This window comes from Vicugna pacos, chromosome 11, assembly GCF_048564905.1.
Source record: "Vicugna pacos chromosome 11, VicPac4, whole genome shotgun sequence".
In the NCBI taxonomy this organism is placed as follows: Eukaryota; Metazoa; Chordata; class Mammalia; order Artiodactyla; family Camelidae; genus Vicugna; species Vicugna pacos.
In genome coordinates, this window is record NC_132997.1 from 13871418 (window position 1) to 13891226 (window position 19809).

A 19809-nucleotide genomic window follows, 5' to 3' on the forward strand; every position below is an offset into this window, starting at 1 on the left:
TTACTTTCTTGCCTTGAGGAATTTTTTTTCCTCTTTCACCCTTTAGTAAACCAAGATACTCAGGATTGGCTAGGCCCATAATATGATCACCCATCCAACTCCTATTTTGAGAGGCCTGGGTCTCATCTCCTGCCCTCCTGTCAAGGCAACTGAAAATAAGTCCAGAAGCCAAGCAGCACCCCACGGCTTCTAACGCTCACGTATCTCCCAGAATCCCTGCTTTCTCGTTTGTCTTGGCTTCTGAGAATTTCCCCTCACTTTCTTGACAATTAGTTGTGCAGGTTGAAAGATGAGGAAGGAAGGTTTTATTTGTTAATCAGCATTTTATAACACTTGTCTAATGAAGGTTTCTAAGAGTTTCTAGAACCCTCCATTGCCGAGACAGAAACCACACTAGATATTTTCTAAATTTAGCTCTCATGTGCATTTTTTCTTTGCTTTTGTTTTCTTAACTGCTAACAGACATTATTTAATTAAAAAAAAGTAAGGCCCCAAAAAGGATATAACACTGAAGGGGCAAACAAAATTAAAGGGCAAAGACAGAAAAATGGTAACTACTCTACAAAGTTAATATAATACATACACTATGTATCAGATCAGCAAATCTCAGTAACAGCTAATAGAAACATGACCATGTGGTAAAATTACTCTCCTGTCAGGACATGGCCAACAGAAAATACAATTAAACCAACAGACTAATATCCTAAGTCTGGCAAGGTACAGAACGCTACAATCTAAATGTGTCTACTTCTTGAAATGAGGGAGACTCACCAGCTCTTCTCTGTGGAGCCTGATCCCACGGGAGGAGGGTGAAGTGAGCTCTGTAAGTACCCAATTAGCAAACTGAGTGATGAATAAATAGACGTGAGCTTTGATGACAGAGATGATACTACTATTCATTTGTCCTTTAAAGTATGACTTCACTTTCAGTGATCAATACTTTGGCGTCTTCAGGACTTGAGATTTTAGGAAAATGCACAGCCTGGGCCAAGACCTCCTATTTAAGCTCGTGACACTGCACGTAGATGTTTCAAGGGCACCTCCAACTCCACCTGCAAAGAGCTGTCTTCACGGTGCCCCTCCCGAGCCGTCCTGCCCAGGGCCTCTGGTCGGGGGGTAAGGTCTCCCTGCGTTTACCAACTCAGGCCCATCACTCACAGATGCGAATGGACCCCTCCTTCAAGGACCAGATATCCTCAGTCACCGAGTCCCACCACCCTAAACTGACCTACCAGATACTCACTGGCACTCACTCAGCACTGACTCTGTGCTGGAGACCATGCTGCACACTGCACAGTGTATCTCACTGGATCTCCACAACAGTCCTGGGAATTGGGTACATCACTGCTTCAATTGACTAGATAAATTGTTTCACTTCCTTGCCTGTGTCATTCAAACTGACACAGCTACTAAGCCATAAGCATGGGCCTGAAAACCACTTGAAAATTGAACACTGCTACACCTCGCAGCCACCCTACACTGACTCATCACATCACCTCCTGCCAAGCCTTCTAAATGTTTCCAAGCATTCTACAAGACAAATGTGAACTACGAGAGCACCCCACTCTCCTACTTAAAATCTGTCAATGATGGTCCACTGCCCTTAGGAGAAAGCCCCACCGGGCTTGAGCACAGCCTAAGGCCCCAGCATCCGCGTTCCCTGCGTGGCCGCGCCACCTCACCCACCACGCAGCCCTACACATACCGTGTCCAGGACAGGGATGCTGACTCCGCACAACCCAGGGCTTGTCTCACTCGAACAATGATCACTTTCTTCAGTGTTCATCTTCTTCATTGCTGACTCTCACAAAAATATTTTCTCATGATGAATCAATATCTTTTTCCTTACAAATTCTCATCATTGATAATGAGCTCCCCCCAAAAGAGAGAAGACATAATTCTCAGTCTCCTTATTTGTAAAGTGAGAATAACAAGGAAATATGAGAGGTTTTAAGAGAAATAATATTCATGTGAGGCTGAGGGACAATTCCATCATACAGTAAGCACTCAATATGTACTTACTTAATATTAATAAGAATATATTGCATTCCAGCAACCTTCAATCAATGTTTTATGACATTGTCTAACAGACTACTGACAAACTGTTGGACGAGCCCCTTAGAGCAGATCACCACAAGCATACTGGGAGAGGTAAGCACTGACTCAGTTACAGCTGCAGCCACCCAGCACTACGGGGCGGGGGCAGTTTGCTCAAACTCTTACATGTTGCTTGAGCATTTAGTTCTCGTTATTGAATAAAGACAGGTGTTCTTTAGTCAAAGCTCCTGAAACATAAATCTTCAAAAATTGATGCAAATTAGGTTTCAAGTACAACACTCTCACTAGAATTTATCTGAAAATTATAGTCTTAGCTACTCCACACATCAAAAGGGCATTTTCTTAATGTATCTGACTAAATACACTGAAAGGGTTGTTTAAAAGAAATTAAGAAAAAGCCATTCTGAATAAGCTCTCAGTACCATCTGCACAAAGCCCCACCCAAGGGTCTCATTTCTCACTTCCACATATGTGTTTTCAGGTAGCTTAACTTGGGTCTTGGTTTCTTATATCATGGGGCGGGGAATAGTTGTGGATAGATTTATGTAGCAAATATATACCTAGGGTATTTGCTGTGAAGGACTTCTAGAAATAAGAAGATTGATATATAGTCCCACCCATAAGAAACTCAGCCTTTGCATTAAAAATAAAGTGAGAGATACATTTAACAAAAATTTACAAGATTTGTACATTGAACTTTTTGAAGTATCACCAAAATAAATTTTAAAAGATCTACATATATGGAAGACATTCCATTTTCTTGGAATGATTGACAAAATTATTATAAATGTTAAGACTCCTCAAAGTGATCTATATATTCAGTGGAATCCCTATCAAAATTCCAGCTAACTTCTTTGCAAAAATTGAAAAACTGATCCCAAAATTCACATGGACGTGCAAGGGGCCCAGGACAGCAAAAACAACCTTGAAAAAGAAGAATAAAGTTGGAGGACTCACTTTAAAGTGTACTAAAATGCTATAGTACTAAGTCAGTATGATACTGGCATAAGTTTGGATAAATATATCTAAGAGACACAATAAAAACCCACGGGGAAAACTTACATTTACAGACAGTTTTCCACTAGGGGGCCAAAAACACTCCATTGAAAGAATAGTCTATTCAACAAATGGTTCAGGGACAGCTGGGTGTCTGCAGGCAAAAGAATCAATCTGGAATCTGAACACCCATATTTTATATAACAAATAAAATTAATTCAAAATAGATCACAGACAGAAATGTAAAAATTAAACCTATACACTTTCTAAAAGAAAACACAGTATAAATTTTTGTGGGCCTAGGATAAGCTTTTGGTTCATAGATACAAAACCAAGAGCACAAATGATAGAAGAAAAAAGCAGATAAACTGGACTTCATCAAAATTAAAACCTTTTCCTTACAAAGGACATCATCAAGAAAGTGAAATGACAGGGAAAATGTGTATCTCAAGTGAGAGAGTGCATGCTTAACAAGAAAAATAAAATAAATCATTACATAACTACCTCCCCTGTAAAGAAATTGTTTTAATGTTTAAAAAAAATATAGTGAAAGGACAATGTGCAGAATAGATGAAAAATTTTGTAAAGCATTTATCTAATAAGAGAGTAGTATCCAGGATATATAACGAATGCTTTCAACTGAACAATACAAGGAAATAAGCCGAATTTTTAAATTTACCACGAATTTAAATAGATATACAAATGGCCAATAAGCATATGAAAAGATGCTCAGCATCACTAGGGAAATCAAAAACAAAATGAGATCTCATTTTACACCCACTAAGATGGTTATAACCAAAACATGGACAATAAGAAATGTCATTCAGGAGGCAGAGTGACCTCTTATGCGGCCAGAGGAAAGGGGCAATGGTGCAGCTTCTTTGGAGAAGTCTGGTATTTCCTCAAAAGCTTAGAGTTACATGGCTCAGCAATTCCACTCCTATATGTAGAGTCATCCCTCAATACCCTTGGGTGGTTGGTTTCAGGAACCCCACACCCTGGATACCATAATCCAGGGATGTTCGAGTCCCTTTACAATCAGTCATCTGGATCCATGTAGTGGAAACTACAGATATGGCGGGCCAAATGTACAGCCAACAGAATGAAAGCATATTCTCATAAAAAATTTCACATCAATATTCATAGCAGTATCATTTAGAGTAGCCAAAAGTTACTAACAATATCCACCCATCAATGAACGGATAAACAAAATTATCAAGAATAGGCCCACAAGCTTTTGGTCATTGAAACTTTGACAAAGGAGGTCAGAGCATAGAATGGAGTAAAGACAGCCTCTTCAGCAAGTGGTGTAGGGAAAACTGAACAGCTGAATGTAAATCATTGAAGTTAGACTACTTCCTCACAGCATGCACAAAAATGAATTCAAAATGTGTTAAAGACTTAAACATGTAGACAAGATAGTATAAACCTCTTAGAAACAACCATAGGCAAAACATCTGACATACATCTCAGCAATGTTTTCCTAGAGCAGTCTACTCAAGCAATAGAAAAACAACCAAAAATATACAAGAGGGATCTAATTAAACTTACAAACTTTTACACAGCTAAGAAAACAGTAAGCAAAACAAAAAGACAACCAACCTATGGAATGGGAGAAAATATTTGCAATAAATGAAACTGCTAGGGGCTTAATTCCCAGAATATGTAAACAGCTTTTATACTTCATAAGAAAAACAAACAAACAATTCAATTCAAAAATTTACGGAAGTCCTAAAGCAACATTTCTCCAATGAAGACGTACAAGTGGCCAGTAGGCACATGAAAAATTGTTCAATATCATTATCAGAGAAATGCAAATCAAAACTGCAATCAAGTGTCACCTCTCACCAGTCAGAATAGCCATCTTTCAGAAGTTCACTGACAATAAATACAGGAGAGTCTCTGGAGAATTGGGAACACACCTACACTGTGGTGGGAATGCAGTTTGGTGGAGCCATTGTGGAAACCTGTATAGATGTTCCTCTAAAGACAAAATATTGACCTCCCATATGAACTAGCAATTCCACTCCTGGGCATATATCCAGAAGGAACCCTAATTCAAAAAGACACCTACACCCCAATCTTCACAGCAGCAATATTTACAATAGCAAGACATGGAAACAACCGAAATGTCCACTGACAGATGGCTGGATAAAGAGGTTGTAGCATATTTGTCCAATAGACTACTATTCAGCCATAAAATAATAATAAAATAATGCAATTTGTAGCAACATCAATGGACCTGGAAAATGTCATTCTAAGTGAAGTAAGCCAGAAAGAGAAAGGAAAATACCATATGAGATTGCTCACATGTGGAATCTAAAAAAAAAGAAAGAAAGAAAAAAGAATATCTACAGAACAGAAACAGACAAAGAGACTTAGAAACCAAACTATGGTAACCAGTGGGGAGAGGGTGTGGGAAGGAATAAATTGGGAGTTCAAGATTTGCAGATACTGAGTATGTAAAGAATAAACAGCAAGTTTATACTGTATAGCACAGGAGAATATATTTAATATCTTATAGTAACTTATGTTTAAAAAGAGTATGAAAATGACTACAGGTATGTTCCTATTTAACTGAAGTGTTGTGCTGTACACAAGAAACTGACACAACATTATAAACTAACAAGACTTCAATGAAAATATTTTTAAATAGACCAAAAACGAAAAAAAATTGAAAATGATATTATCAAACAAAAAGAATAAAGAACTGATTCAGGCTACAATATGGATGAACCTTGAAACTTAATGCTAAAATAAACCAGACACAGAAAGCCAAATAGTGCCCTTTAAAGTGAACTCTATCTAAGCATTTATTTTACTACTCCTGTAAATTTTCCAGAGGTTTGAAATCTATCAATATCAAAATAAAATGTATTATACATTGAAAACTTAAAACGCTTCCTCACAGGAGGGCTTTTATTATTAAATGCAGAAACGCATATAAAGCTCTTGGAAAAACACTTTGCACCTCCACACAAAATCACTGCTGTCACTGCCACTCACAGGGTGGTGCCAGCACTGATGAGAGCTGCCTCCACTCGCTCCCGTGCAGACAGTTGTGAAGGCCTGAGCTCTGACAGGCAGGATGAGCGTGAACCTGGGTCAGACACAGCCACGTCCCAGGCTCTGCGTTACCCAACTTTCTTATACAAACTGCAACATGTAATGTAAACACGCTAGATGGACGTATCTTACAACACAGGGAATACAGACAATGTTTTACAGTAACTATAAATGGAGCATCTATTGTAAACCTGAAACTAATATCATATTTTAAATCAGCTATATTTTTATAAAATATTAAAAAATATTTTTTAAATGCTATTACTTTAATATTCAATTCAGTTTTTAAGTAACTACTAAACAGCTCAGAATGTATAAAAGCATTTAATTGTGCTGTTTGTTTACATATTTATTCACATTCAGCCTCTTGCTAAAAGAGAATTTAAACAATTCTTTTATAAACAGCTTAAGAACCATAACAACAAAAAGGCAAAACGGAGAGTGAAGAGAAAATGGATATTCAATACTTAAATGAAGCCAGGGGGAGATAAACTCATAAAAATGGATTCCATGAAGTCAGGGCAAGTGTTAAAGGCTGACTAGAAATTCAGCTGTAGGATTCTTGGCAGCTAAACCAAAAAGAAAAGATGATGGGGCGGGTGGTAGAGCGTGTGCTTAGCGTGCACGGGGTCCTGGGTTGAAGCCCCAGGGCTTCCACTAACAGATAAATACATCTAATTACCTGCCCCCCAAAAGAGCCCCAAAGAAAAGAAAAAGAGAAATTTCTTTCCCAAAGAACCCTGATATTAAATTTGGATTAAATATTTAAAAAAAGAAAAAAAGAAAAATACAAAAGATAAGTGACACTGTGAAGGAAAACCCCAGCTGGGCTAACAAGCTAAGTCAGAAATCTAAGTGTGATAAGTGTCGGTTTAGTGATGTAAGTTTTGCTGGGCTACCTGGTAAATCTGAAGTTTAGTGTCAGTTTACTGGGCTAAGAAGCTAACCCGAAAATCCAAGGTCAACATTTGTCAGTAACGGGATCTGTTCCAAATTGATAAGCTTCAGTGTACTGATTCCTTGCTTTTTGTTGTTTGAGCCTTATTGGCTAATAGCCCCATACTTGTAATTAATCCTATAAAACCTCATGTGCACATCTTGGAGGTGCTCAGAGCTTTGGAAAAGAAACCTCTCTGAGCCTGCCAGCGTAATAAATCTCAGTACTCCAACCCTCTGTGTGATTCTTGTTTCTTGGCTGGCCTGTTGTTTCCATAACAACACAAGGGATAATGCCCGTGAGATAAATCTGGGGAGGCTGCTGGCAGATCCCCATGTCTCACGTGAGAAAATCTGAAACATCCTTCTCACCACTCAGAGTCATCATAAGCCCACCCCACACTTCCCGCCCTTAAATGCAGGAGCACGGTTAGGGCCCAGCCTTTACTGTCTTTGTGTCATCACAGTGATACAGGATGGAAGGGGGAAGAGCACAGCCATTCAAGGAAGGCCACAGCAATTGACATCAAAATGGTGAAGCATTCAACCCCCAAAAGGCCTTGAGGCTCAGGATGAAGAGATTTAACTTCTAGCAGATCTTGAGATTCAGTAAACACCCATTGTAATAGTAACGTGGTGAATAACATGCCCCAGGCACATGGCAGTCCCAATGATAGCCACAAAAGGTCAAAGGGTGGGAAATGGCCAACTCCCTGGGAATCCCAGCCCCTTGCCCTAGGGCTGGTCCTTCTACTTATTAGCATATGAAACCACCAAGCCCAAGAAAACAAGCAACACAGCGCCACCTCGCGGTCACCACTCTCTCTCCCTCTTTGGAGAAGGCCCACACTCTGTCTGTGGAGTGTGTACCTACTTCTAATCTGTGCATCAAACCCCCACACCTCGTGACGTTTCTCTTGCATTTCAATGTATCTCTCTGAATATATATACATTTATTCAACACTGGCTTGCTCTTGAATTCTTTACTGCATGAAGTCAAAGAACAAAATCTGTTGGGGCACATCCCAGGGGCTAAACGAAAGCGTGGGGCACAGCCCTTCTCATGCCCAACGCTTTTTATTCTTGTATCAACAGGACTGGGCTGTGAAGCGAGGTCTGAGTCCCCAGCTAAGGGACAGAACCAGCCTCCAGGGCTCCAATTTGTGGGCAGCCTCTCGCCAGCTTGGGCCTTGGGGTCTGCCAGGATCTCTGTGTTTCTCTGTTGTGCTGACTCCCCAGCCAGACAGCGTAATCCTAGGCCTGTCCCCACAAAACCCTTCTCTCCAAAATACAAGCACATCATGTCACAATCCTCTTGTTCAACCAGGAAATGTTCAGCCCACTTTTTTCTCCCCAATAAAGTACCCAGCTGTCCTCCCTCCCATCACATCACTTCTTTATTTGTGAGAACTCTGCACTCGCCACACCCCATCCTGAACACAGGTGTCTTGTTGGCTGTGACCGAGATGTTTCTTTCTCAAACAGCCTGCGTCCTTTCACTTTCCCCTTGTTACCTTAAAAAAGCCTTTCCTGAGTCACCCACCCCTCTGATTATGAACTCACAATGTGCTGAGGTTGCAGTCACTGTGCATACATCCCAGTTTTGGTTAGGTTTCCATCGCAAGATCTTCATTACGGAGCTGCATCAAGAAGTTTAAAGAGGCTATTCTTACATCTGAGTGGAGGAGCCTGCAAAAAATTTAAATGGCTTTGAAGAGAGAGTTAACCAGGGACAGAGATGTCGCGGGTCCTAGTCAAAAGTGTCATGAGGAAAAATGTTCTCCCAAGGCTCAGAGTGGCTTCTGAACACGGAGTCGGCAGGGAGGAGGTGACAGGCAGTGAGTAGGGTGAATGATACAGGTTACGCTCCCCCAGCTGGGGAAGAATAGGTTTTTTCCAGTTTTCCAAACAATTTCTTACTACCTTTTTCTATTATTGCCACATACCATTTCCAACGAATTAAGCATATCAATGTCAGTCATTTGGGCCACTTGGGAGAAGCTACACGATGCCATTCACAGGGCTGGGGCATGACAGCCACACCAGTCTAGATTGAAAGAACAGTTGGGGTATTTGCAAGGTAATCACGGGCATGCAGCAAACTCCCCGGGTTCAATGACCTCATCTCAAAGCTGGGGTCAATAAAACTTCCAAGCAATGTGCGTGATGATTATGGCCCACATCTGTTTACTAGGTAAGTGCCCGTGAAAGCTGCCACTTAATGGGGAATGAGTACGATCAATAAGGCCCTGTCTACCTACCCACACGCGCCCTGCCTTCCTACCTTGCTGCAACAGCAGAGCTTGTTTAGCTGAGATGAACGCACCCAGACCAGCCCAGAAGGGAAAGCTCACAGCTCTGCACGGCGAGACGTGTTCCTTTCCTTCTCAGGGCTGATCACAGTTTGCTGTCGTCTATTTTTATGTTTATCCCTTTTGTAACTGCCTCTCCTCCGGAGTTTTTGCTCAAGCAGCACAGGGCCAGGGGTGTCTTGCGGCCTGCTGGATATTCTGGGCAGGGAAACAGCCAACTCCATTTCTGGCTCTGGTGCTGAACGGAGAGAGCAGAAGGCCCAGGGGCCCATGCTGAACCGAGGCCACTGAACCCAAAATTATGGTCTGAATTTGGGCAAATTACACAGTCTTCTTTACCCTGAGATTCCTCATCTGTCCATGAAAATAACTGCCCATGTCACACAGAGTTACAAGTATTAAAGGAAATCAGCAAATTCACAACCTAGCCAAGGGGCTACAAGTGCATCCTCAACAGACAAATGCTGCCTTTACGGCTCTGACACACGCTAAGCGGGGCGGCCCCACACAGTGAACACTGCTAAGTGCCAGCGTGTTAAATGCTTCATGTGTGCTATAATACTCTTTAGATCCTACAACAATCCCAGGATGAAACGAATATTATCATGCCAATTTCACAGATTCACCAACAGGTTAAGAGAGTATGCATTCTGTTCCAAGGCCCTATGTTGAAGAAATGGCGATTTAAACCGGAATCTGGGCCCAGGCCTTGGCTCCATCTCTCTCCCATCCACCTGACCACTTGCCTATGAATTCCACCTGTCCAATATACAAGTTTGCAGCCGGCCATCTCTTAAATGCAATGTGTGCCACCATTTGTCAATGTTGTTTAATTACCATAAAATGTTCTCAGAAACCACTACAGTAAAGAAAGGTGGACTTAAGGAATTCTGCATTGCGTTCTCCTTTAATGTGCAGAATCCCTTCCCTACACCTCCAAATCCAAGTATATGCTTCCTCCATGTTTATGTTTGCCCACGGCTTATTAAAGCAGAAGGTATCTGCAGTAATTCCATCTCGGTTGCTTTCCAAGGTTGCAGATTATCCATAATCGGTCTGTGAACGAAAATACTACAATGTGATTGAGAATACTGCAACCATGTCAGTAAACAAAAAATACTGATACCAAGTCATTAAAGGCTGCCGTCACCCCCCAGCGAGGACAGGCCTGGAGCCCAGCCACAGCAGCAAATCACAATGGTGCCCTCTGAGCAGACTCAGAATAAGAAAGGACGGGCTACTGGCCTGAGATAGCTAGGTGCTTGTCTAAAAAATGAATTCAGTGAGTCCTAATATTTGCTTCCTCCCATTCATACAAAATCACTAAATTCGTGAACTTGAGACACCTGGCTTTCTTTAGATAACAAGTAATCTTTTATTGTTCCAACAACCTGGTCTTTGTTGTAAAGCTCCTATGTATCCTAGCTCTTCCTCAACCACTTGGGAGCAGTCCCTCAGAGAGTTCTGAAAGGCTGTCATACCGGCTCGAGTCCTCCCGCCAAATAAAACAAAACTCTTAACTTTTAAGCTGCACATGTATTTCAGTCAACAGTTTTGGACACCATGAAGGGACCCACAGCAGATTTCTCTCCACCTGAACTCTCCGAGTAACCGAAGCCTTGCTACCAGCACTGGCCCTTTGTGCCCATCCGCCTCCTCTGGGAGTCCAGATGAATTTTGCTGAGTCTCTCCTGGTTCTCAGATCTCACATATTGGTTGATGATCCTAAGTTTTATCTGGCGGTGTATCCAGGTGTGTGGCCCTCCAGTTGAAAGAAACTGAGGTGAATTACCCACCCAGTGGAGACATACTGGGTGGGGCCTGTTTGAAAGATAACAGGAAATACCCACCTTGAGGATATGTCCAAAGTGGGGCTGGTGGAAACATATGAGGAAAATACTCACCCAGTGGAGACATCCCGAGTGGGTCCAAGTTGAAAGACACTGGGTTCAGGACTGAGTGGTTAGGTAAGTGGCTGGTCTAATATTTTCCTCAATTTGGTTACCTCCATTGAATTTTTCAGGATAAAAGTAAAACTCTTATGAGGAAATTTTCAACTCCAAAATTCGGACCATCCTCCTGGCTGGTAACAGCATTCTCGGGTGACAGAGAATCTTCCAGGAGTGGTAGAGACAAAGGCTTCATGCCACAGAGTTGTCCCTGTGGGAAATCTTACTAGCAAATTTATTCTGAGAACCCGACCTTACAATGGGGAATAGAACTTTCAAAAAAAATAAAGAACAAAAAAGAAAAGAAAAAGAAATGACAGATTGCCAGTCTCCAACTATTACCCCAGCCAGATTTATGTACATACAAAACTCACAACATTAATCGGGAATAAGAAAAAAAAAAAACTCACTCTGAAAATAACCAGGCCTGATAAAAACATTTTTTGGAATTCTGAACTTATAAAAACAAAATCCCCTTTAGGGGGAACTTGGATTTCTCTTCCTGTGTCCTTGAAATGTAAATGTTTTATCTTTCTCTGGGTGTTTTAAGTGTGTGTATGTAAGTATATATATGTTTAGTTTAGTTTTTAAAGGAAACCTTGGACTCTGCCGTACAAAAGTTTCAAGTATTGTGTACATATGGTGGCCACACAAATAAATTGGGATTCTAAGCAATTCTTTGATTGTACCAATTTTCAGATATTTTGCCATCTTAAACTTTGCTGCATCAGCCTGGACCACGAAGGCTTTAAGCTTTTGGAGAGTAAACCTTTGAATTTTATTTAGGCAAAACCCCGACTCTCATGTGGAAGGGCCTCTTCATCTTATTGGTTTAAAATCACTATATATATATGTATATATATTTGTATATAATTTGATGGCCATATGATGGATTTTTTAATTTGGAAAAACTTTTTAATTGGTGAAAGTTTAAAGAGATCTCATTATAAACAGCTGTTTTATTGGTACCTATTAAAATAAAGTTTAAATGCAGAAAAATATATCTAATGGTTAACCTAAGAACTCAGATAAAAAAATATAACTGGTTTGAAAAGCTACATTTGTGTTTTTCCTTTCTGATAAATGTTTCTAGGGATGCTAATAAAAACTTAGAATAATTAATGTTATGTAGGTTGAATAACTGGAAAATTGATTGTAAAAATGTCGAAAAAACAGATAAGTAGCTTATCCCAAAACTATAAATACTTTTATATGGTTATTTTGAATGAGATAAATAAAATGGACATTTTTGGATTTACATACAGGGTTTTGATACTACACTATGTAAAGTTAAAAAAAAAAGGGCCAAAGAGATCACCTATTCCCCCCCAACAATAAACTTTAAACAAGTCCGTTTTATTTACCACAGTTTAAAATATATTTATATGTAGACTGAAATACTTGATCAATGATTGGGACAACAGACCAATTAATGAAATTAAAAATCGAGAAGGGCCTAAGCTCTTTGGCTGAAACTTGGGCATCCTAGAGACTTCTATAAAATTATATATAATGCAAACACACAAAAAAAAGTTTTCTGGCACTCCTTCTAGAAATAAGAATTATTGATTAAACTTAATAAATATAAAAATTAAAGTTATAAGATTTAATAAAATTGAGATAAAAGTTTGTGAAATTGGTATATTTAAATGGTCTTTGTATAAACCTTTTCCTTATGTTGTGGGATAGATATGTTTCAGTGGAAAAACGCTTCCCCTTCTTGGTATTATAAGGCTGGGCATATATCTGTCCCTCTGAAAATATTAATTGAACAAATTAAAGGAATCCAATATAGTTACATGAGCCATCCAATATAACGTAAAACTAAAAACTAATTTGAGTGGCTAATAAAAAAATATAGGTTTACCCTGGGTTTAACTTATAACTCAAGGAAAAGAGACCTTAATAAATGCCTTATGCAAGCTTTGGAAGACATAATAAAGAAAACCTTAATGTTTTATTACATGGAATTCTTTGTTTACAGCTCTTCTCACTGATACAAAAATGCCAATTAAGGAGATAAAATTGGGTCTGGGTGACAGAGCAGTTCTCTGGGGACATGGAAGAGAGTGTCTTTGTCTTGAAGATCAGAAATATAAATACAACAAACAGTGACCTAGGACTGAGCTTAATTAGCTCAACGAAATAAAACTTGAGGACAAGAAATTTTTGGCATTTTAGAACTCAGAACTCTGACGGGTCCTTCAGACTTTGTGAAGAAATCTTAACTATCTGTTTCATAAATAGTAAGCCTTAGTGATTTGAGCAAGCAAATTCAGCTTACTCCAACTATTATTATAAATATTTTATAAGTAAGTTTTTAAGTGAATCTATGAGATCTCTAGCTTTTGTCTTTTTATAAGCCTGCGTACAGATTATAGAAGTGAGATATTTCTACTGCTAAAAAAAAAATTCAAAGTCAAAGAGCTCTGCTTAATTGATGTAAAAATATACGAGCTTAAACATTAAGTATTTTTATAATAAAAACTTAACAAATTGACTTTCAGCGTCATGTGAATTGGAAAATATTCAATATTAAGATAATATTTGTTATTGTTTAGTTTAAGTATGTTCTAATTAATATAGACATCTTTAAAGTCATCAATATTATGTATAATACCTTTACTGTACCTAGGTTTAATGAAAGTCAAATAAGATCCTGTTATATCTGTTGCAGATTTGTCAAAAAAAAATAACAGTAATGTGCTGTGGTAAAATTTTAAGTAAATTAAATGCAAATGAGATGAGAGCTTTGGGTAAATAATTAAAATATATTTTTAAAATGTATGCTTAAAATAATCTCTAAATGTTTGATATCTTTAAATTCTAGAGTTGTGCTAAATTAAGTTAAATGACAAGATTTTATTAAATATCTATGCCATTGTCAGATAAAATAAGATTGAAATATGAATTACTTAACATTTAACTTCCTCTTACAGTGAAACTAAAGGTGTTTAGAAATATTAATCAATGGTTGGTGCCACACAGAAATGGTCTCTATTAGTAAGGGAATGATCTCAGTATCCTAGGAAAGTAATATAAATGTGTAAAGGAAGATGTAAGAATGGAATTATACTTTGTTAATGAAAAATAGTGACTTTCTCCTGAAGCTGGTTACTTCTGAATGGAAGACAAAATAAGGGACACACTAATATAAGTATAGAAAGCTGTGGAAGGCTTGTGGAAAAGGAACCCTGAGGAAAGTTTTGTACGAGGTCAGAATTGGCTAAGTTTAGAATCAAATTGGGCAACGTAAATGAATCTTAGAAGTAAGCTGGTACAAGATTAGATTTGGTTTTCTCTCTGTTAAGAGGAAAAAATTTTCTTAAAATATTAATCCACCTTCAGTAACAGATTGTAAAACTTCTTATACCTCTTAGCTGACCTGTTCTGCCTTTACCTTTGACATATTTTCTTGTTAATGAATTAGTACTACTTTACAGTGATCTATATGTTTATCTGATCAAGTGTTCTGAAATCTTTCAAAAAGCTCCCCAAATATAAAATTATAATTAATTACATTAAAATTAATTTAATTAATTAAAATTCTTTTAATCTCTAGTTAAGTTTGGGATGCTACAGAAGGCCCCTGAAACATCCCAAAGAGAGATTTTTAACTATAAAGTTTCATTTGGCATTTTAAATAACATGGAATTGTCAAATGAATCATAAAACTTCTAAGGTTATATTGAATGAGAAATATTATTAATATAGGTATTGTAGAAATTATATGGACTCCCTAAAATTCTGGTTTATCTGAAATGTTACCAGTGATAATTATGGGTATAGTGAACAGGTTTCTTTATTGATTATAGTGTAACGGTGTTTAACCATGCTTTTAAATATTTTATCATTTATAGACAGTTAATTGTTTTCTTCTGATGGTTTTGCAAAATGCTTTCTCTTCAAGGAGATTTACTGATTTCTAATAAATTTCAAACTACAGCACTGAACTAAACTGGGTAAGAAATTTTAAAGTTGTAATGAAAACTCTCATTAAAAGAATTAGTTACATGGGACTGAGTAACCTGGTGAATATGGTTATAATTTTTGATTTTGTTTCAAATACTACTGGCTTTTAACCTGTTTCCAAGACATAAAGAATCTCTTCTCCTTAAGCTAGTTATGGTTCACAGCAATTTGATAAATTATACCTATGTATACAGACTTGGAACAGTTATCTTTTCTCTCTATCTGATCCCTCAAAAGACTAAAAATACTTAGGTCCCCAGTGGCTCTATCAGACAAATTAGAGAGATCATCTCCTAAGAGATATAGGAGTATAAAGGTATTTTAAGGATTTTAAAGAGAAAAGAATTTACCTAAATCTGTAAGGCAAAAATTCATGAAAAGCCTTGACGTGGCTTTCTTGGTCTTAGAAAACCTTATTAACATTCTACCCTGAGACTCCGTATTAAAACTTCCAACACAGTCAATTTAAAAAGCCTATATGATCAAATAATCAGATTTAACTTGTAAAGAAATTAATCTTGATTTGGCTATATTTGAGAAAACTGAGGGCAACTTTAGAGAGAAAAAAATTATATTTTAGTGGATATTAAATTCTAGTTTTGTTAATTGAGGTCCATATTTACTAAGACACTTCCCAGATCATTCCTTGCTGTTATGTCACTTTACTGTACAGTTTAATTGAATTATGAAAAGAATACTCTAGGTTTGTTTCTGAAGCTCAGTAATCTATCCTTGGGTAAAGTTCCAATGCCCCATGACCTGCAGCCAGGGGATTATACATACTGCAACAGGCATGACTTAAAGAACTGTCTCCAACCTGAATGGAAAGACCCTTTTTCAGGTACTCTTAACTAGACCATACAAACCAAAGCTGAAGGAAACGGAGTCTCGGATTAATTTCCTATCTGAAACATCCCCTGCAGTGCACTGGCCTATAGAGCGCTGCTCACCTTAAAACAATGCCCAAATGGAGAAAAAGCTTCCAGACCAGGATGAGAAGAAGACGACATCTGAGCCAGACAGCTGACCCAAGACACCGGACCAGGACTGTATAAAAATTACTTTGATAATTTCTCCAACCTTTGATTATGAACTACTCCACTTGTTAAGTTTATGATAAATTACCTATGTCTAGTACTTCTGTGTTACCTTGGTGGGTTTCCCTACTCCAAGGCTCTAACTAGATAACCCTCAGAAACGTTATTCTAAAAAGAAATTATAGTTCTGTTTAGGCCACTGTTGATCTTACAAGGTGGGAGATTTCACCTGGCCAATTAATACCTGCCCTGACCCTGACCATAAATATGAACTTTCTCATAGGATCAAACTCAGAAACACAAGCAAAATTTTAACCCAAAAATACAACTTCTCGACTATTAAATTCTTACTCATGACTTTATTAACGTTACTAGCTTTATTACTTATATCCTGTCTATTTTATAAAATTGTTGTCTGTTACATTTCCCAATGTGTAACTAGGCCCACAAGATTGATGATGGCTAAACATCTTGAAGAAACAGATAAAATTTATAACCCTGAATAAAATAAATATAATAGTGTGATTCTAGGTATGGAAATGAGCAAAGAAGGTTAAACACTTCCTGGATCATAATAGACTAGTAAGACAGGTGATCCAGAGAACTTTTAGTATCAACAGGGCCTGATAAAAAAACTAACACCTTGAATGGCAACTCAGAAGATTTTTCACCTGAACTTGGAATGAGCCATCCTAGCACCGTGGGACAAAATTAGTCATGAAATGTCTCTCAAAATATTGGTCGAATTTAGGACCAAGGGGGAACACCGTGAATGAAAATACTACAATGTGCATGAAAATACTGCAACCATGTCAGTAAACAAAGAATGCTGAATCCAAGTCAAAAGCGGCTGCTGCCAACCCCCAGCGAACATGCCTGCAGCCCGGCCTCTCAACCACTCAAAGTGGTGCCCTCCGAGCAGACTCAGAGCAAGAAAGGACAGGATACTGGCCCTAGATAGCCAGGTGCTTGCCAAAGGAATGAATTCAATGACCCAAATGTTTGCTTCCCACCATACATAGAAAAGCAGTAAATACTTGAACTTGAGATATCTGGTTTTCTTTAGATAACAAGCAAAATTTTATTGTTCCAATTACCTGGTCTTTGTTGTAAAGATTCTATATATCCTAGCTCCTCCCCTACCTCCTGGGGGCAGTCCCTCAGAGTGATCTGAGATGCTGTCATCCCGGCTCGAGTCCTCCAGCCAAATAAATCAAAGCCCTTAACATTTAGGCTGAACGTTTATTTCAATGACGTAGACACAACTCATCAATTCTGTAATGGAACACACTGAATCAGGAACCAAAAGCGTGTTTTAGTCCGGAAAATCTCCAGGTTCCTATTTCTTCCTGTCATTATACAATCCCTCCAGAACTCATTACTTTGCTGTCTGCTCCTCTGGCAACCAAACTCAGAGAAGATTCAACTCAGCAGAGCACCATGCTGGGGAGAACCCCCTGCAGAAACACTGCAGTCTGCCTTCCCTCCCGCATGCTCTGCTGATCCTTGGTGTCCTCCATGGAGACCAGGCCAACAGAGCTGTTCCCAACAGCTGCAAAGTCGCACACGTTAAATAAATCATTTTATTTTATATGATATTTTACGTATATACCCATCTCTGAAAACAGCTTTGCCAGAAGCCCAAATCTTCAACAATAATCTGCAAAGGCAAATCAGGTCCCCAAGGGAAAACATGTCTTAAGTCAATGCAAAGGCCTCCAAAGTCCTCTCCAAGAATATAAACCAAACTGCCTGCAGGTCTGCAGCTGCAGGAGGCTACATGTCTGCTTTTAAAGCAACCCCTTCCTGCCCTCGGGTGCTACAATGCCCTTTTATGCCCTCCCATCGCAGGGCAAGAGCAGCCGCTGCAGAACCTTGCAGGGCAGCACTGACAGGACTGGACAAAGGGGATCAGAGCTAAACTAAGCATTCTGATGACACGAGCTTGTCACTGTGTCACTTTACAGATGTAGATATATATACAGAGAGGTGGGGTGATATTGCTCAAAGTCACACAGCTAATAAGTGACACAGTATATAACTCTGCTCCTCCCTCCTGTGTGACGCCCAACTGGGACACCCACAGGGTTCTCTCGTGGCTGCCTGAACAGTCTTTTCCTATCACTCATGACACACCACAGTGTCTGAACTTAGCATGCTTTTGCAGCATCTTTTCCCTCCAGTTTCTCAGGAACAAGGCTGTTCGGGCCTGTATGAATTCCGGCTTCCTGAAATCTCCATGCTCAGGCTGGTCTTGCCTGTGCATCTGGCATGCTGCTCAGAGGCTCTTCCTCCCCTGCAGGAGGACGTTTCTAATCTTCACAGGGACACAACCTCAGGAGAGCTCTCCTCTCGCCCTCAGCACGGCAGGTGTCCCAGACCTCATCCCGAGCAGCCCCATTAGGACGGTGTCTGCCCAGCTCTGCTAGTCAGAACAGCAGCCTCAATGCCAGAGATTATGCCCAGGTCACACTGCAAACCTACTGCCCGCCTCACAGCCCCCAGCCAGCAGGTCACCTGGAAGTCACAGCAAGTGCCCCACCCAATCCAGAAGTCTCTTCTTTTGCCAGCACCACTGATGACTGGTTTCCAACCTTTGGTCAGTTTCTCACAAAACAGCACCTTCTACAGTGAAGCGGGTGGTTTTTCTTCTGCGCCTCATCCTTACTGGAAACGTAAAGGGAAACCAAAAGGCCTTTTCTCAACCCTTTTCTGATGAAACCCTCCCACCCACAATACTCATATGCTCAAGAGCTTTGGATCCACATGATTTTCTTTCCCTTACGCTAAGTGGCTCAAAAAACTGAGGAATTCTTTCTCCTTTGAGGGTATTAGCACTCAGTTTCTCGGCTTTAATCTGTTTTTGTCTCTCTCTTCAGTGACCCTAGCAGTTGCCACCTCTTACTCCCTTCAGCAGCCTCCCTCCCAACATCTAGTCTAGGAAATAAGCTGTGATGAGGGGCCCGGGGGCCGTCACAGAAGATGCAACTAAGGCAGAGAGAGGCTACATAATTTGCCTAAGAAATCACCTTGAACCACCAACAGAGTGTGTCACGTCCCTCTGTTTAACTCTTATGCTAAGCAAGTTAACTTTTTGTAGATTATGTTTATAAACAGATGAGGTATGAAAATACATACAAGGGCACACATCAACTCTAAGATATTCATTAACTCCACTATTTTGTTTCTATTTATTTTATTTCTATTAAATAATTAAGAACCCCTGCAGTCAATATAGCAAAATGTTACTGGCTTTTAAATCCAGAATATAGAGGGGTTGTGTCATTACTCATTCTTATATGTATATTCACAAGACAAAATGATTTGAAAGTCTCTCTCCCCGCCCCCTACTCACTATTGGCTCTTACCAGAGCTCCCAGACCACGCATCTAAGAGCCTTTCACTTTACCAACAGCTGAACTCATCAGTTTTCCCCCAGAACTCCCTCTGCAGCTTTCCCTCCTCAGAACACAGCAGGACCAT

At 39.4% G+C, this 19809-nt stretch overlaps 1 protein-coding gene across 3 annotated transcripts in view; it reads right to left on the bottom strand.

Moving 5' to 3' along the window:
* Positions 1-19809, bottom strand: part of LOC140699647 (trafficking protein particle complex subunit 9-like) — a 205788-nt gene that overhangs the window by 81565 nt on the left and 104414 nt on the right. The window contains exons 1-2 of one of the 3 annotated variants that reach the window (XR_012077893.1): positions 9341-9610; positions 8620-8745 (exon numbers count right to left, since the gene is read on the bottom strand). The exons of the other annotated variants lie outside the window; for them this stretch is intronic. The gene's annotated coding sequence lies outside the window, so the exon portion shown is untranslated. Of the gene's footprint in view, positions 1-8619; positions 8746-9340; positions 9611-19809 lie in introns of those variants that run through there. 3 annotated transcript variants of the gene reach the window in all.